This window comes from Peromyscus maniculatus, chromosome 6, assembly GCF_049852395.1.
Source record: "Peromyscus maniculatus bairdii isolate BWxNUB_F1_BW_parent chromosome 6, HU_Pman_BW_mat_3.1, whole genome shotgun sequence".
NCBI lineage: Eukaryota > Metazoa > Chordata > Mammalia > Rodentia > Cricetidae > Peromyscus > Peromyscus maniculatus.
The window spans coordinates 98802637-98816968 of record NC_134857.1 but is presented as its reverse complement, the minus strand read 5'-3'; the positions used below and the strand labels follow the sequence as shown (position 1 = coordinate 98816968).

At 39.8% G+C, this 14332-nt stretch overlaps 1 protein-coding gene across 1 annotated transcript in view; it reads right to left on the bottom strand.

Moving 5' to 3' along the window:
• The window catches only part of Dpyd (dihydropyrimidine dehydrogenase), an 837903-nt gene that overhangs the window by 255590 nt on the left and 567981 nt on the right, over positions 1 to 14332 (bottom strand). The gene's annotated exons all lie outside the window — the stretch shown is intronic.

Genomic DNA, 14332 nt, shown 5'->3' with positions numbered 1-14332 from the left:
AGAAACTATGACGGGCCTGCTGATATAGACCTGGAATCCCATTACTTAGAAGGCAGAGCCAGGAGCATCAAAAGTTCAAGTTCTGTCTGGGCTACAAAGGGAATTAAAGGTCAGCTAGGCAACTTGGCAAGACCATGCCTCCAAAAGTAAAGGAGGGCTTGAGATATAGCTCAATGGTAGAATGCTGACCTAAAATGCTGATGGTCCTGGATTCTATCCCTAGCCTTGGAACCCCCCAAACCCACCCTGCAAAAGGAAAAAGAGAATGGAGGCTAGAGAGGTGGCTGGGTGGTTAAGAGTGGTTACTCTTTCAGAGGATAAGAATTCAAATGCTGATACCCACATTGAGCAGCTTAACAAATGCCTGTAACTCCAGCTCCAAGGAATCCAACACTCTCTTCTGCTTTCTGTCATCCCCCCCCCCCCGACGCATGCGCGCGCACACGTGTGTGTGTGTGTGTGTGTGTGTGTGTGTGTGTGTGTGCCCTCATGTGTACATTTTTGGCTGCTCTCTAGCTAGCTGCAGTAGGGAGGGCAATTATGACCTAAAAATGATATATGTATGCATGAAAATGTCACAGCTAGACTCATGTATTTGCACAATTAATGTGAACTAATAATTATAACAGTAATTTTTTTTAAAAGGGTAAAGTAACAATTAAAACAAAATAGCAACTTTTGAATATAATAGAAAACAGGTAAAGACAGAAATCACAGAGAAAGAGAAGACTGCAGTGATTCATACTGAATTAGGAGAGACTACATTTGTCAAAGGAAAGAATTGAGCAGGTTACTGGAAACAATAAATAAGTAAACAAATAAATAATTGGAACAACTGTGAAAGAGATCAATTTATATTTTGATGATGTTTTCTTATGCTTACTAAATACATGTATAAAATTTCAATTGAATTCAGCTACTTAAAGTATTGTTAATGTCTTCTAGCTACACTACAGCAGAGGTTCCTGGTTTGGTTTGGTTTTCTTAATTCATATTTATAGCAATACAAAAATGGGGTTGGGAAATTTGGCAAGCCCTTGGGTGTTTCACTGCCAAAGAGTTTTAAAGTTTTCTGAGCTAATAGTGAACTCGAGCAGAAGAGTTTAAAGTCCTTCTTACAACACTAACTATAAGGTAGGATTGTGGTCCAGAGTGAGACCATGGAGGAGGTGGGATGGCAGACTACAGTGTGATGAGTTTTCAGATGAAGGAAAGAAATGGGAAAGGGCATACATAATAAAGAACATAAAATGCTCTTGCACAACCGAATGACTGCACATTCCAGGGCTCCCCGGCACCTTTGAGCGGGATGTAGTAGTTGCTCAATCTTCAAGCAGGGAATGAGCTGAGTTAGTAGCTACGCCATTGGCTCTGTCAAGTCAGATGCTAGTCCGATGAAGGACAAGGGTGGATTGAATGGGGAACTGGATCTGTGAGAACACTGGCCCTTTGGATCAGTCCTATTCTCAGAGAAAAGTTGATGATTTTGAATGCTCTGAAATGAGTAGCATAAGCATACAGATGCTGTGGGAGCAGATCTACGGGGCACAAATAGGTCTGCGCTGTTTTCAATGAGCAACTCTTCTGGTTGCTTGGATTGTCCCCTGTTGTCACCAGCCCTGGCACTCCTCCGGACATGTGTTTGGAAGTCTCGGGACTGGAATGAATGGCTCATACAGTGAGCGCGCCGAGCCTGAAGGGAAAACGACAAGTCCGTAACACCCCGCCGAAGAATGCAGACACAAAGAGAACTTGTTTGTCTGTATTATGTGAGACAATAAGGCTGGGCGAGAGAAAGCAAAGTAAGGCAAACGCCTGACAGAGAAGGAAAAGGAGGCTGGAACACACAAGATCAAGGAGGGAGGGGGAGTCCAGGGAAGGCAGAAACAAGGTAACAAAAAGGGACAAAAGCTGTATTAGAAAAGAGCTGTCAGACACAAACCCCTCAAAACAATAGATTGGGGGGAGAGAAGGAGGGAGACGACAGCAGAGGAGCAGCATGGAATCTGGTAAGAAAAAGAAACAAAAATTTCAAATAATGGATTTTCAGCCACCCCTGCTGCTCTTTCAGCGCCTGGTGTCACAGTCTCACAGAGCTGTGCATAATTTATTATGGTCACTCGCTGCCAGGCTGCTGGAAAGGGCAACAACTCTCTGAAAATACTCCCCACTGCCTGGATGGCTTAATGATCCACCCTTTGTAGCCGGGTAGGCTGGGGACTGGCAGGCAGAGCAGAAGGATCTGGACAGGATGCTACAGATGTAACGCTTCCCACTGTGGACAAAAGGGGGGCTTCACTCTCAGGGAACCTCCATGGGCTTTTGTGGACCAGGTTTACAGGTTCTACAAAAGCAACTTCTGCCTGCCTGGTGCAGTTTTCTAGGGCCCCAATCCTCCTGGACCCTCTGGGATGGGAGGGCTAGCTTCAGATACGAACAGTAAGATAATGGATTGAAAAATAAAATCAGACCTTGGTCATTTACACTCATGGATAGAAAAACTTACGCTTTAAAAAATGTTTGATATTATCTTTTTGTGAACTTAATTTTTATTTATTGTTAGTATGTGTGTGTGCATATGTACGAACTTGAGTTCACATGTGTAGTAACTAAGACTTGTTAATGTAGTTGAATGTATTTCACTGAGCAGGTGGCACGTGGCAGTCAGAAAGCAACTTTCAGGAGTTAATTCTTTCCTTTCTTAAATCTGAGATTTAATTTTATCTGCAGACCCATCTCACTGGAATAGAAGTTCTCTTTGAGTTTGGGTGAAGAAAATACTTAAAGCCAGAGTTTTATTTTATTTTCTTTCAGAATTTCCATGTTCTTACTAATTTTTTTAATTTAATAATATCTCTGATCATTAAATTATTTGTAGCCATTCAAACATAAAGCAAACAGAAAGATGCCATCACCTATAGAGAATGAGAATGTTTGCACTGAGGCTGCATTCACTTCTTGAGAATTACATGGCATTCGGGACACAGTGGCATGCCTGTTTGTTATGCTTAGTTTTGAAATGCTGGTTGTTTTTATTAATAACATTCAGGAAATTGTCCTTTGTAATCAATAGCAATATAGAGAAGTTAAGTTATTGCATTTTATTTTGCATTAATAGAGATTAGATTGGCGGCTACAGCCATGTTTAAAAAGCACTCTACCTAGCAGCTACATACCAAGCCCCATAAAGGATCTTCCATCTTGTCCATAAGCACAGTATCACAATTCTCAACAATGAAGCCTTGCTAGAACCTATGTACGGCAGGATTAGGGAGGTGCTCAGTCTGTGAAGTGCTGGTTCTGTAAGCACAGGTTCTGAGGACCTGAACCTCAGGCTTTGACACCCAACCACTACATAAAAATCTGAGTGTGGCTGCATGGTTGTAATCACAGCACTGGGGAGACAGAAGCAGGAGGGTCTCTAAGGCTCTCTGGCCAGCCAGTCTAACCTTGCCATTGAGTCTGAGGTCCAAGTAAGACGATTTGCCTCAAAGAACAAGATGGACAACCTCCCATGGGATACTAGCCATGTTTGATCTCTGATCTTCACAGGCATACCTACATTGGTACATGTGTACCTCCACACACATGAATAAGTGTATAGAATCCATATAGTTGATAAGGCCAGCAATCACTTCCTTGACATTCATTCCTGAGGAGGGTCAGAAGCCTAGGCCCATGAGCCCAGATCTTTCAGGATGTAAGCTTCATGTTATCTGCCATGCTACACTTCCTCTTTGCCTCTGGGGCTTCTTATGTGTTAAAGGAGATGATAATTTAACTTGAGCACAGAGTTGCTGGGAAGAGTAAATGCAGTAGCCATGGGGTCAAAGCCTAGCTAGCAGTAGAACTGTGTGAGTGTCAGGTGCACACTGTACTTGCTCTTCCAGTGTGAGGAACCATATGTAAAACAGAACAGCTCTGCTTCTTGGCCCTGAGCTTGGGATTGGGAACAGCTGAAAACTCCATGTGTTACTCTCCCTAGAGGCCAGGCTGGGCAGTGCATTTTCTTTCTCTTCAGTTTGGCCAGGGAAAAAAGACCTTGTTTAAGGATAATGTGGTTTGGACCAGAAATTACAGTTTTACATTTTTGTGCCTCTTATTCTACAAAATCCTCAAATTACATATACTCTCTCTCACCATATATAAAGAATGTACTATATGTAAAGGAGATATACTCCTTTCAGGGGATGGAGGATTCCAGAAACACTGAAGAACTGGTTGAGGTAGATATAAGAAAAGGAAGAAAAACAAAACCAACAAGGTACTAAGGTGCACACCCATAGGATTTGCTGAAGGAGGCAGAGGGATCACAAGTTCAAGACCAGCCTGGGCTACACATTAAAGAAAGAAAGAAAGGAAGAAAGAAAGAAAGAAAGAAAGAAAGAAAGGAAGGAAGGAAGGAAAGAAGAGAAAAGAGAAGAAAATAAAAGAAAAAAAGAAATGCTGAGTTCCTATGTTGAGAATGGAACAAAACTATTAAGGTATCAGCCACACTAGCCTCATTCAGCATCTTCTGATTCTGATAAAAGCATGAAAAAATTTTGCATGGTTATATTTAGTCAGTTTTTCACTCACTCACTCATTCATTTATTCCTTCATCAGTCTGACCAAATACTTTTTGTTAAACACCTACCACCTATCAAAACATCGCAGCTTCTGTAGATTCAAAGGGAAGCAAGTCGTTTTAGCCTCAGTTTGTTTTTAAGGCAGAACACCCTCTTCTATCCCATGTTAACTGAGGAGGGATTGTGATTGCAGGCACAGACATACCTACCACGATGCCCAGCACACAACAGGAACTGGCAGAATCAACACAGAAGTCAGCATCAGTTTATCTTGAGAATGTGTACCACAAGGATCTGGTTTTCAATATACTCACTCCTTTAAAACAAGTACTTCTTTATTTAATAACTGCTGGGAAAAACTGTATTTTACTCTGCCCTGTATTTATCACCTTTATAAAAATAAAGGCTATGTAATAGGTTTAATATGTTTAAATTTTTATTTTCTTTACTTTTTTGTTTGTTTCCAGAGAGGGTCTCATGCAGCCTTGAGCTTTCTACGTAGCTAAGGCTGTCCTGTCTTCTGGCTCCTCTGCTACTCTAAGATAACTGGAATTCATGACCAAATAGTCCATTTTGCTATTATATTCACTCCTTTTGTTGCTAATGTTCACATGTTAATGAGCTTGTTTTCTGCATTGTCTCCATCTGGTCTCATTGTTATAGATCAGTCTGGTGTGACATTGTGGTACCACATGTCTTCATGGAATCACAGGCTAAGATCACACCTTTTCCCCATCTCACTCCTGACTCTACCACCTTAGGCCAATGGCATTTTTAGTTAACTTTTATACTTATCAGATTCTCTGGTAAGAAAGAAAAGAAAAAGCTTGTCTTGACTTCTCCAACTTACTGTGATATTAACAACTATCACTTGAGAATAACATTTAAAACCTTTAAAAATGCTTTTGCTATTCCTTTCTGGGATATAACACACACACACACACACACACACACACACACACACACACACACATGATATATATAATAAAATAAAAATTGAAAATACACATTTAGTTCTCTCTACAATGATTCATCAGTAATTGTACCCATTACTAAATATAACGCTTCTTAGTGCCATATGACAGCCATAAAAATCAACAATACTTATAAACTTTGAACTGATACTTTAGATCTAAATGGTATTTCATTTGACTAAAAGTTTGTAATTTTTAAAAGAAGCATTCATTTGTATATCATTAACAAACATTAATAACAGCAATTAAAAATCTCATAGAATCCTAGCTTTAGGCAAAATATTGCCAGCTACATAAATGCCTCTTCAAGATCTCCTGGAGTTATCTACTTACAGGGCACACCCATCTGTGCAAATGGCAGAGAATTAAAATCAAATAATAAGTTGAGCAACATAATATAGCACAAAGCAAATATTTCATTTTGACTCCCATAAACAAGTGGATCATTCATCTGAAAGCCCTTTGAAATTTTCATACCACAAGGAAAACAAAAGAGAACAGAGTAAACCCATTGTATGTGTGGTCATCAATCAGACTCTAGGTGCTCTTCCAGACAATGGTAGCACACAGACCTTCTTCATGTTTCTTGTGAAGCTGTATTAGTTCACCAAAGTTGTAACATGGGATTCCCTAGAAGTTGACTTCATGGAACGCCATCCTAGAACATTCTACATTTAACAGGTCAATTCACAGGACTAAAAACCCTACTCTTTTCTAGTCTCAATGTCCATGCCACTAGGCCCATGATTAGACATCACAGGGAGAAGTTTGCAATCTCTCTCTCTCTCTCTCTCTCTCTCTCTCTCTCTCTCTCTCTCTCTCTCTCTCTCTCTCTCTCTCTCCTTGCTTGTCTTTTTACTTTTTATTTTTGAGGCAGGAATTTACTGTGTAGCCTAAGATAAGCTTAAAGGCAAGGTCCTCCTCCCTCAGCCTCCCCAGCACTGGGATTATCAGCATATGCCACCTAGCTCTGCATGCATCCCTTGTAGGAGTTACAGTCAGGAGAAGGAGGAGGAATCACAAAGCTGAAGGAGAAAAGGTTTCATTTGCTACCTGGCACTGACAAATAAACAAATGGAAGTAAACAGTGGGCTTCATTTCCCAGCAACTTCTACATTCATCTCTCTAACCCTTTGGATTTCTCAACTTCCGAAGTTCCCAAGTTTCAACTCTCTGAAAAATTTAGGAAATACTGAGTCTTGTCAGTTTTTGGCTTTAAAGGATGTATCTTTATATTGTCCCCTCCACAGATGCTTAATGAGGACCTTATTCAAGCAGTGCTTTGGTCATAGCTCCCAGGACAATGTGCTGTGTGAGACAGAGGGTCTGTTAACCCAGCTGCTAGAGGAAGGCTTTATTTCCCAGGGGACAGGCTAACACATCTGGGGCAATGCTGTCTTCACACTCAGTTTTGGACTCCCTTCCTAGTGACAGACATCTGCTCTCTGGCAGGGGTGAAAGGAATATTCTGTGGTTAATGTCTTATGGAAAAACATTGGCAGGCTGAAACAGAAACCAAGCATCGGTTTTCCTTGATTTTTTCATTATTTCATAAACATAAAGTTTTGTGCAAATTAAATTTGGACATCGAACAGATCATGGGGGAAATGTCAAAGTACCCCTTTGGGTGATTTTATCTGCAGTAATGATCATTTAAGATGCTGAACAGTTTAAGATTCACAACTTTAAGCATTTTTATCCTTACTCATGTAAATTATCATGAAAACTTCATAATGTAAGTCTTCCTGAGACAAAATGAACATTGAGAATGAACTGAATCACAAACAGAAAGGTTTGGAAATTATTTTAAGATTCATTTCTCTGTCTCTGTCTTGTCTCTGTCTCTGTCTGTCTGTCTGTCTCTCCTCTCTATGTGTGTGTTTGTGTTTGTGTGTGTGTGTGTGTTGTGTAAACAGGCACTTGTACCTATCCATGTATGGAGGTCAGAGCAGGGCCTTGGGTGTCTTCCTCTATTGTGCGTTATCTTTCCTCTAAGGCAGAGTCTCTCCATGAGCCTTACTTAGGCTTGCATTGTCTCAATTTAGCTGGAGGCCATAAACCCCAGAAATATTCTAGTCTCCTTTTCCCATTTAGAGCTGGGGTAAAAGGTATGTGTGGGGTGTCCACCTTGTTGCATGAATTCTGGGTTTCAAGCTCTGGTCCTCATAGTTGTGAAGCCAGCACTCTTAACCACCAAGCCATCTTTCTAGCCTTGATAAGATGATATGTGAATAAAGGAATGCATGCTACTGTGGGGTGGCATGATGGTGCAGTGGACAACAGACACCATCACCGTTGCTCAGTCCCTTGACCTGCCTGGGAAGCTTGCCAGTCTTTCTTCCAATTACATTGCCATTATGGAACTTTCCATCTACATCTTTGCCAAAATACTTGTTCAGATTTAGACATAAACCTCTAATGAAGGTGCTGAAAGCCATGAACAATGGAAAACCTACAAGGGCCAGGGCCAAACTATGCTGTAAACTCTTGGACGATTAGAAAAGAAAATACAAGCTCATTGGCAGGGATCCAAACTCTAGGTCATCATAGATTCAAGTGAAAACAGAACTCTGGGTCCCACCTCCATAGCCATCAACCCATAATTGTCTTCCATTTTCAGGGAACATTTGGTTGATTGATAAGTTATATCAGTTCATGAATTTCGATATCATTTGGCACAGACATAAAAGCTGATTTCCAGGTGGATAATTTCAGTCAAAAGGATATGACTTCTAGGCAGAAAGAATAACAGTAGACAAAAGGAGACAGTTGGGAGTAGTCTGGGCATTTTACTCATGTTTTCTGTTCACATATGGAATTAGATGCTCTGAAATAACAATGTACAATGCTGGACAAGGCACCTGGGAGGAAGCCAGCAGCAAGCGAACCAAGGCTTAGGACCTTGATAGATCAAACATCTCACTATGCCCAGTTCCATCTTGTACATAAAGGGCTGATAAGGAACAATCCTTCAGGCTCCCTTCAGCTCCATATGACCAGCTTTATTATGGCACATCACATCACAACTCAAGGGGGAAAGTAATGAACTTATATGGACAATAACAAAATGGGGGTTTCTTTTCCTGAAAAAAGAATATAATTTCCATGTGTTTGTGTATTCATCCTTGAGAACTTCTATGGCCCAAGCCCTCTCTTGCTTCTCTTAACATGGAGTAAAAGCCAGGAAGGCAAGACAGTTTATTCCATTTTCCCACACAGTTCTGGACCCTTGTGAACTATTGTTCTATCAGTACTTGATGGCAAGTCTGTGAAATAAGCAGCCCAAGCAGTGCCTATGATGTCAGAGAGTTAGCAAAGGTCCTGGAAAAAAATCTGATTTCTAATATTAAAAGGCTGAGTTAGAAAATATATATAAGGGCTGGGATGATAGCTCTATCAACAAAATGCTTAACACAAGGACCTGAGTTCTGCTTCTAAAACTTATGGTTTGTTTGTTTTCTTTTCTACCTGGGCATGCTGGCATCCCTTACAATCCTAGTAACCCAAAGCTATGGAGACAGGTGGATCGTTGAAGTTTACTGGGAAGTCAGCTGAGACTATGTGGAGATATTTAGGCCAATAGAGTCCTCTCCTCAGTAAGTGAATAAATAAATAAAGGAAGAAACAAATAAACCAATGAAAATAAATGGTTGTTGGCACCAGAGGAACAATACCAGAAGTGTACCTATGGTTTCCACATACATGTGTACACACACACACACACACACACACACACACACACACTTGAGGGAAGTTAAATGCATGAAATCTACACATGAAACTGGGACTTATCCCTGTCAACATCTGCTGGTATTTATATCCACTAGAAGCAATATTGGAGGAGCCTAGCAGAGGTCTAGTTCCTAACATTGCCTGTTCCGGGGAGGCACTCACCTCTGTATTTTTCCAAAAGAAGTAAGAGGTAGGAAGGGTTATTTGTCCAAATAAATCTATTAATAATAATTTCAAAAGTACTAAAAGAACATCAATGATATTTCAGAGGATTTCTCAGCACCATTATGAACTTTGCCAAGAAGATTCAGCAAAATAAAAGGGAAAGTTCCTACATAATTTTAACAGAATTTTAAAGAAAGTTATTTTTTTTTATTTTATTTTTAAACACATGATGTTTAGGGCAAGGGGAAAACCTTCCAAAGATGCAACTTGGACTGTTTTATATAAAAAATGGTTGTAGTTCAATTAGATACATAAGGTATAAAATTTTATAGGAAATACATTTGCATAATAACTTATAGACATCTTTAAATATGAAAGCTAAGACACAGAAGGCCTCCCTCATGCCCAAGAAACAGAACTTGAATAGTAGGTTCAGGCTTCCTTGTATTTTAATTGATTCAGGAATGGTGATAAAGGGCAATTCTGAATTATGAAAGCCTAAGAGTTGATCTGGTCTTCCAGTTAATTCTCAGCTATCTGTTTAATGCTGACACTGGATGTTTCCTCACTGGAGACCATTCAGGGTGCCTTTCCTACATTCTGGTCAGCTTGTTAATTAGAACATGGTCTTTGGTACCCATTGGCCTGATTTGAGACCTGGACATATGGGGGTACTCAACTTACTTTGAAGGTTGACAGACAGAATAGAAATTTTTCTTACAAGTGTAACACAACTTTGTTCTTTACTGTGCACATAACCAGAATATGACCATCTTCTCAGCTTTGCTTGAATAGCAAGATTAGAACCCTAGGCATAAATGACCAGGGGTTTTATTTTTCCATTTTAAGTAATAAATGGCTAGCCAATTGTGACCTTAGTGAACAATCTTAACTTTGATGACACTCATTTGCCTTTCCTATGTTTCATTTTTGGGCAGGGGATGTGGCTATGTTCTCAGGTTGGTCTTGGAGTCACAATTCTCTGACATTAGACTCCTGAGAAATCTGGATCACAGCCTTGCACCAAAACATACAGCTAACTCTTTTAATGTATATTTATTATATTTTTTGTTATGCTGGGGATTGAAACCACGGCATAATACATGCTAAGCAACCATTCCACCCCTGAGTGCTCCAATACCAGCTGTCATTTATCAAATTACATAAAATATGCAAAAAAGTAAGTAGTGCTCGATGATAGCAAAACAATGAAAATTCACTTCAGACCAATATTTCCTAAGTACCCATTGGTTTCTCCTGTGTGTGGATTCAACTAGACGCTTTAAATAACCTTTATAATACTACATTGGTATAGTCATTCTTCTTTATTATTAGTTGCTGGTCCTGTGATGCTCAGTTTATATATTAAAATTCATCACAGTTGCATACCTATAGAAATAAATATAATGCATCTACTTTTTGGTACTATCCCCCAATTTTGTATGTCTACAGAGATTTTTAAATCTCTATACCACAAGTAAAAGAGACTAAAAGTAAAATAATGAATTTATGTAGAATAAGGAAATATGAAAAGTTTTATTTAAAAAGAACCCAATGATAACTTATTTATTTCTTTAGGGAATTTTTAGAATCACTTATTAGTCTCCTACTTAAAATGTCCACACTCACAGAACATTAGAACTATAGGGAATTTTAGAGATCATGTTATTCAAATCTCACAGTTTAGAGGTAGAGACCTATGTTTCAGGGGCATGACTAGCTTGATGGAGGTAATGTTGATGGCTAATGGAAATAATATAGAGGGAGAGTGATTTGAACTCCTTAGCACAGCTAAAGAACTGAGACTCTCATATGAAGTTTCACTCAGCAGGAAACACGCAATTTGAATTATCAAAGTCAGCTTGAGATTTTTTTATATCAGCACATTTCTTAAGTATGATACCTGCATATAGAGATTATAGGTTTCTGTGCTCATAAACATTAAATTTTTGTCATGTATAAGAGGATTTAGATTTTTATATGTATGTGTTTATATTTATTGTATATTTAACTTATGATAATTATATGAGGGTACACTCTTAGGAAAAAATCTTTGCCCATTAGATTTTGTGAGAAATCCAATATAATTGAATAATAACAAGTATTTGGTAAAGAAAATGTGCTATATAGTAATTTGTTTCATAGCTAAAATCCCATGTTAGAAGCAGCACTGACCGCCCCTTCATACAGTTAGCGTTTAGCATGCTCTGACAGTGTAGATAGCCCTGCACTAGGCTCTGAGCAGTGTAAGGTTGTGGGGCATTTACCCACCAACCCCAAAGCTCCCCAGAGTTTTCTTGAGTGCAAGCAGCAGGAAATACTAGATGGAAGGATTAATATTGTGGAGATAAACAGATAGAAAATAAAAGATAGCCTCGAGAGGGCCTGGAACCTTTTCCAATGGGCCCCTACTGTCTCTGCCCCAGGGTATTTATAGAGATGCCAAGGGGTGGAGCAAAAGACCTCCTCCCCCAGCACAGCCAAGTGCAGACCATCTCTGACACCTGTACTCAAGCCCATGGTCCTAATCATCATCCTCGATGAGGACCTGCTGGGTAAAGCCACGAGGAACCTGAAAACAGGCTTCCACATAAGGTGACTCCATCTGGAACAGCTCTTGATTCCTCCCTGACCACACACCAAGTACACATTTCCCAACATACAAACTTGTGAGTGTTGGAGAATGTGGAATTGAGGGAAAGAGGAAGAAACGCTGGGAACCAGAGAGAAAGAAGGGGGGAAATGCTAGAGGCAAATTCAAATAAAGTCAGACTGTTTGTGCCCCTCTAGAAGGCCAGTCATAGCAAAACCCTTTCACAAAAATACGCTGATATTCTTCCTTCTCCTTCAGAAAGCTGAATAGTCATACCTTCCAAGCCTAAGCAAAGTTCATTAAGTTGGCTTTATTTTCTGATGATTGTATTTATAACATAATTAAATTCAAAAGGAAATTGATAAGAACGGGCTTTGGTTTTAGCAGCACTGAGAAGTGAAGCAGAAACATCCCCTTTCCTTCAGCCAAGAAACCCAAGTCTTCTCAAATCTTACTGATGTCTCTGCTTGCAATATTTTTAGCATTTTTAGCATTCCTGTTTGGCTCAGGCTGTGTAAAAGTTTATGCGTCTAAATAACTCTCTGGAGAGGATCCACCCACACCACCTCACAGCTGGGTAAGTTCACATGTGTGCAAAGAACAAAACCCGTTCTGAAAGAAAACTCAGCTGGGACTTCGCAAGATTTTCAAATAATTGTTATATTTGTAGCAAAACATAAACACCAGAATGTGCTCTTCCTTAAGAAATGAGTGTGCTCCTGTTTTCCAAAACTAGTGTTATACAATAATTTGCCTTAAAAAATGTGGGTTTTGAGGTCTAGACTGTGAAATAGGCAAAGGGCGTAAACTCAACGGATGAAAGATGAGTGTGCCCTCTCAGGACCAAATCAAGACTGTACTGGTGCCCTCCTGGAGTCCTTTTGCACCTGCATCCTTGTGCGGGTTTTTGAGTGAATGTATGGGTGTGGCAGTCAGAGGTCAATGACTCTACTGTATTTTTCAGACCTTGTCTCTCACTGAAACTGGAGCTCCCTAACTAACCTGCTAGGCTGACTGGGTGGAACAGCTGAGGAATCTCCCCATCTCTGCCTCCCAGCACCAGCTATTACAGGTACCCACAGTCGAGCTGGTTGTTTTATGTGGGTGCTGGGGTCCACACAGAACCTCATCTTTGAGTGGCAAGTGGTTTATGGATTGAGCCATCTCTGCAGCACAGTCTTTTCCCCCTTTAATCATGCCACACACCCTGACACACTGTTAACTCATCATATGACTCAGAAATAATGCTGTTTTCCCCTACTTGGTAGCACTAAATAGTGGATGTGTTTACCGGGCTTAATGGCCTTCTGGGTAACCTGTGGTGAGCAGATCCTAGATACATGTGAAAGATGCCTGGCCAGCCCTTCCCCTCCTGCTGTTCATAAGAATGATTTCTTCCTGAGTTGCAAATCCATTCCCAAGGCAGATTAAATATTTACAAAGTACTTAAAGAACCCTTCTCAGCTTTTGAACATGAAAATAGAAACGTTTATTCATTTCAACATGTAAAAACTTCCCCCTCCCCAAATAAAGGGCTCTGAGTTTAACTCATGCCAGTTCAGTGACTTGAGAAAACAAGAGTGTGGGACAGTTGAGTACGACCTAAGCATGGAGTCCTGAGTCACATGTGGACGCTGAAGTAACCGTAAAAGTACAGCAATGCCCAAGTTTTGTATTATTTAATTCACACTGTTTCCTCTGGGCTTAAAGGCAAAATGAGATTCAAAGCGCTTACCTTTTAAGCATTAAGTTTTTTTCATCTTTCCTTAATACCCCATACTACATCTTGTTCCATAAAGATGTCGTATTTTCTGTATATTAACATATTATTTTGCATTTATTCATTAGGGTTTTTTTTTAAATTTACTTTAACATAAAGTCTCCATTTGTACTATCCCTCAATAAAAATAGCATCAAAATCTTTTTTGCAACTCCCTAAACACAGTTAGGGAATAATGATCATATGCTAAAAACTGTAAAACGCAATTTGCGCTGTGCACCATTTACTACAAAATCACTAGGAACAATGCATTGTGTACAGTGTATTGCCCCAGGGAAACTGGATCGGCCTCAGAAATGAATAAAGAACATTGCCTTAGATATCAGCTAACTCTGCTCCAGCGCTTTTAAAAACTATTTGTTATGATATTCCTTCCTGTCAAGCACATAATATGATTTCCTCAATGAAACCCAACCGTTGCTGTAATTCCAGTTTCCCTCATTTTTCCACTTTTTAAGCACTAACTATTTAAACAATGCAGACCTGCAAGTATCCAGCCAGTCATCAGATCTGCATGTCT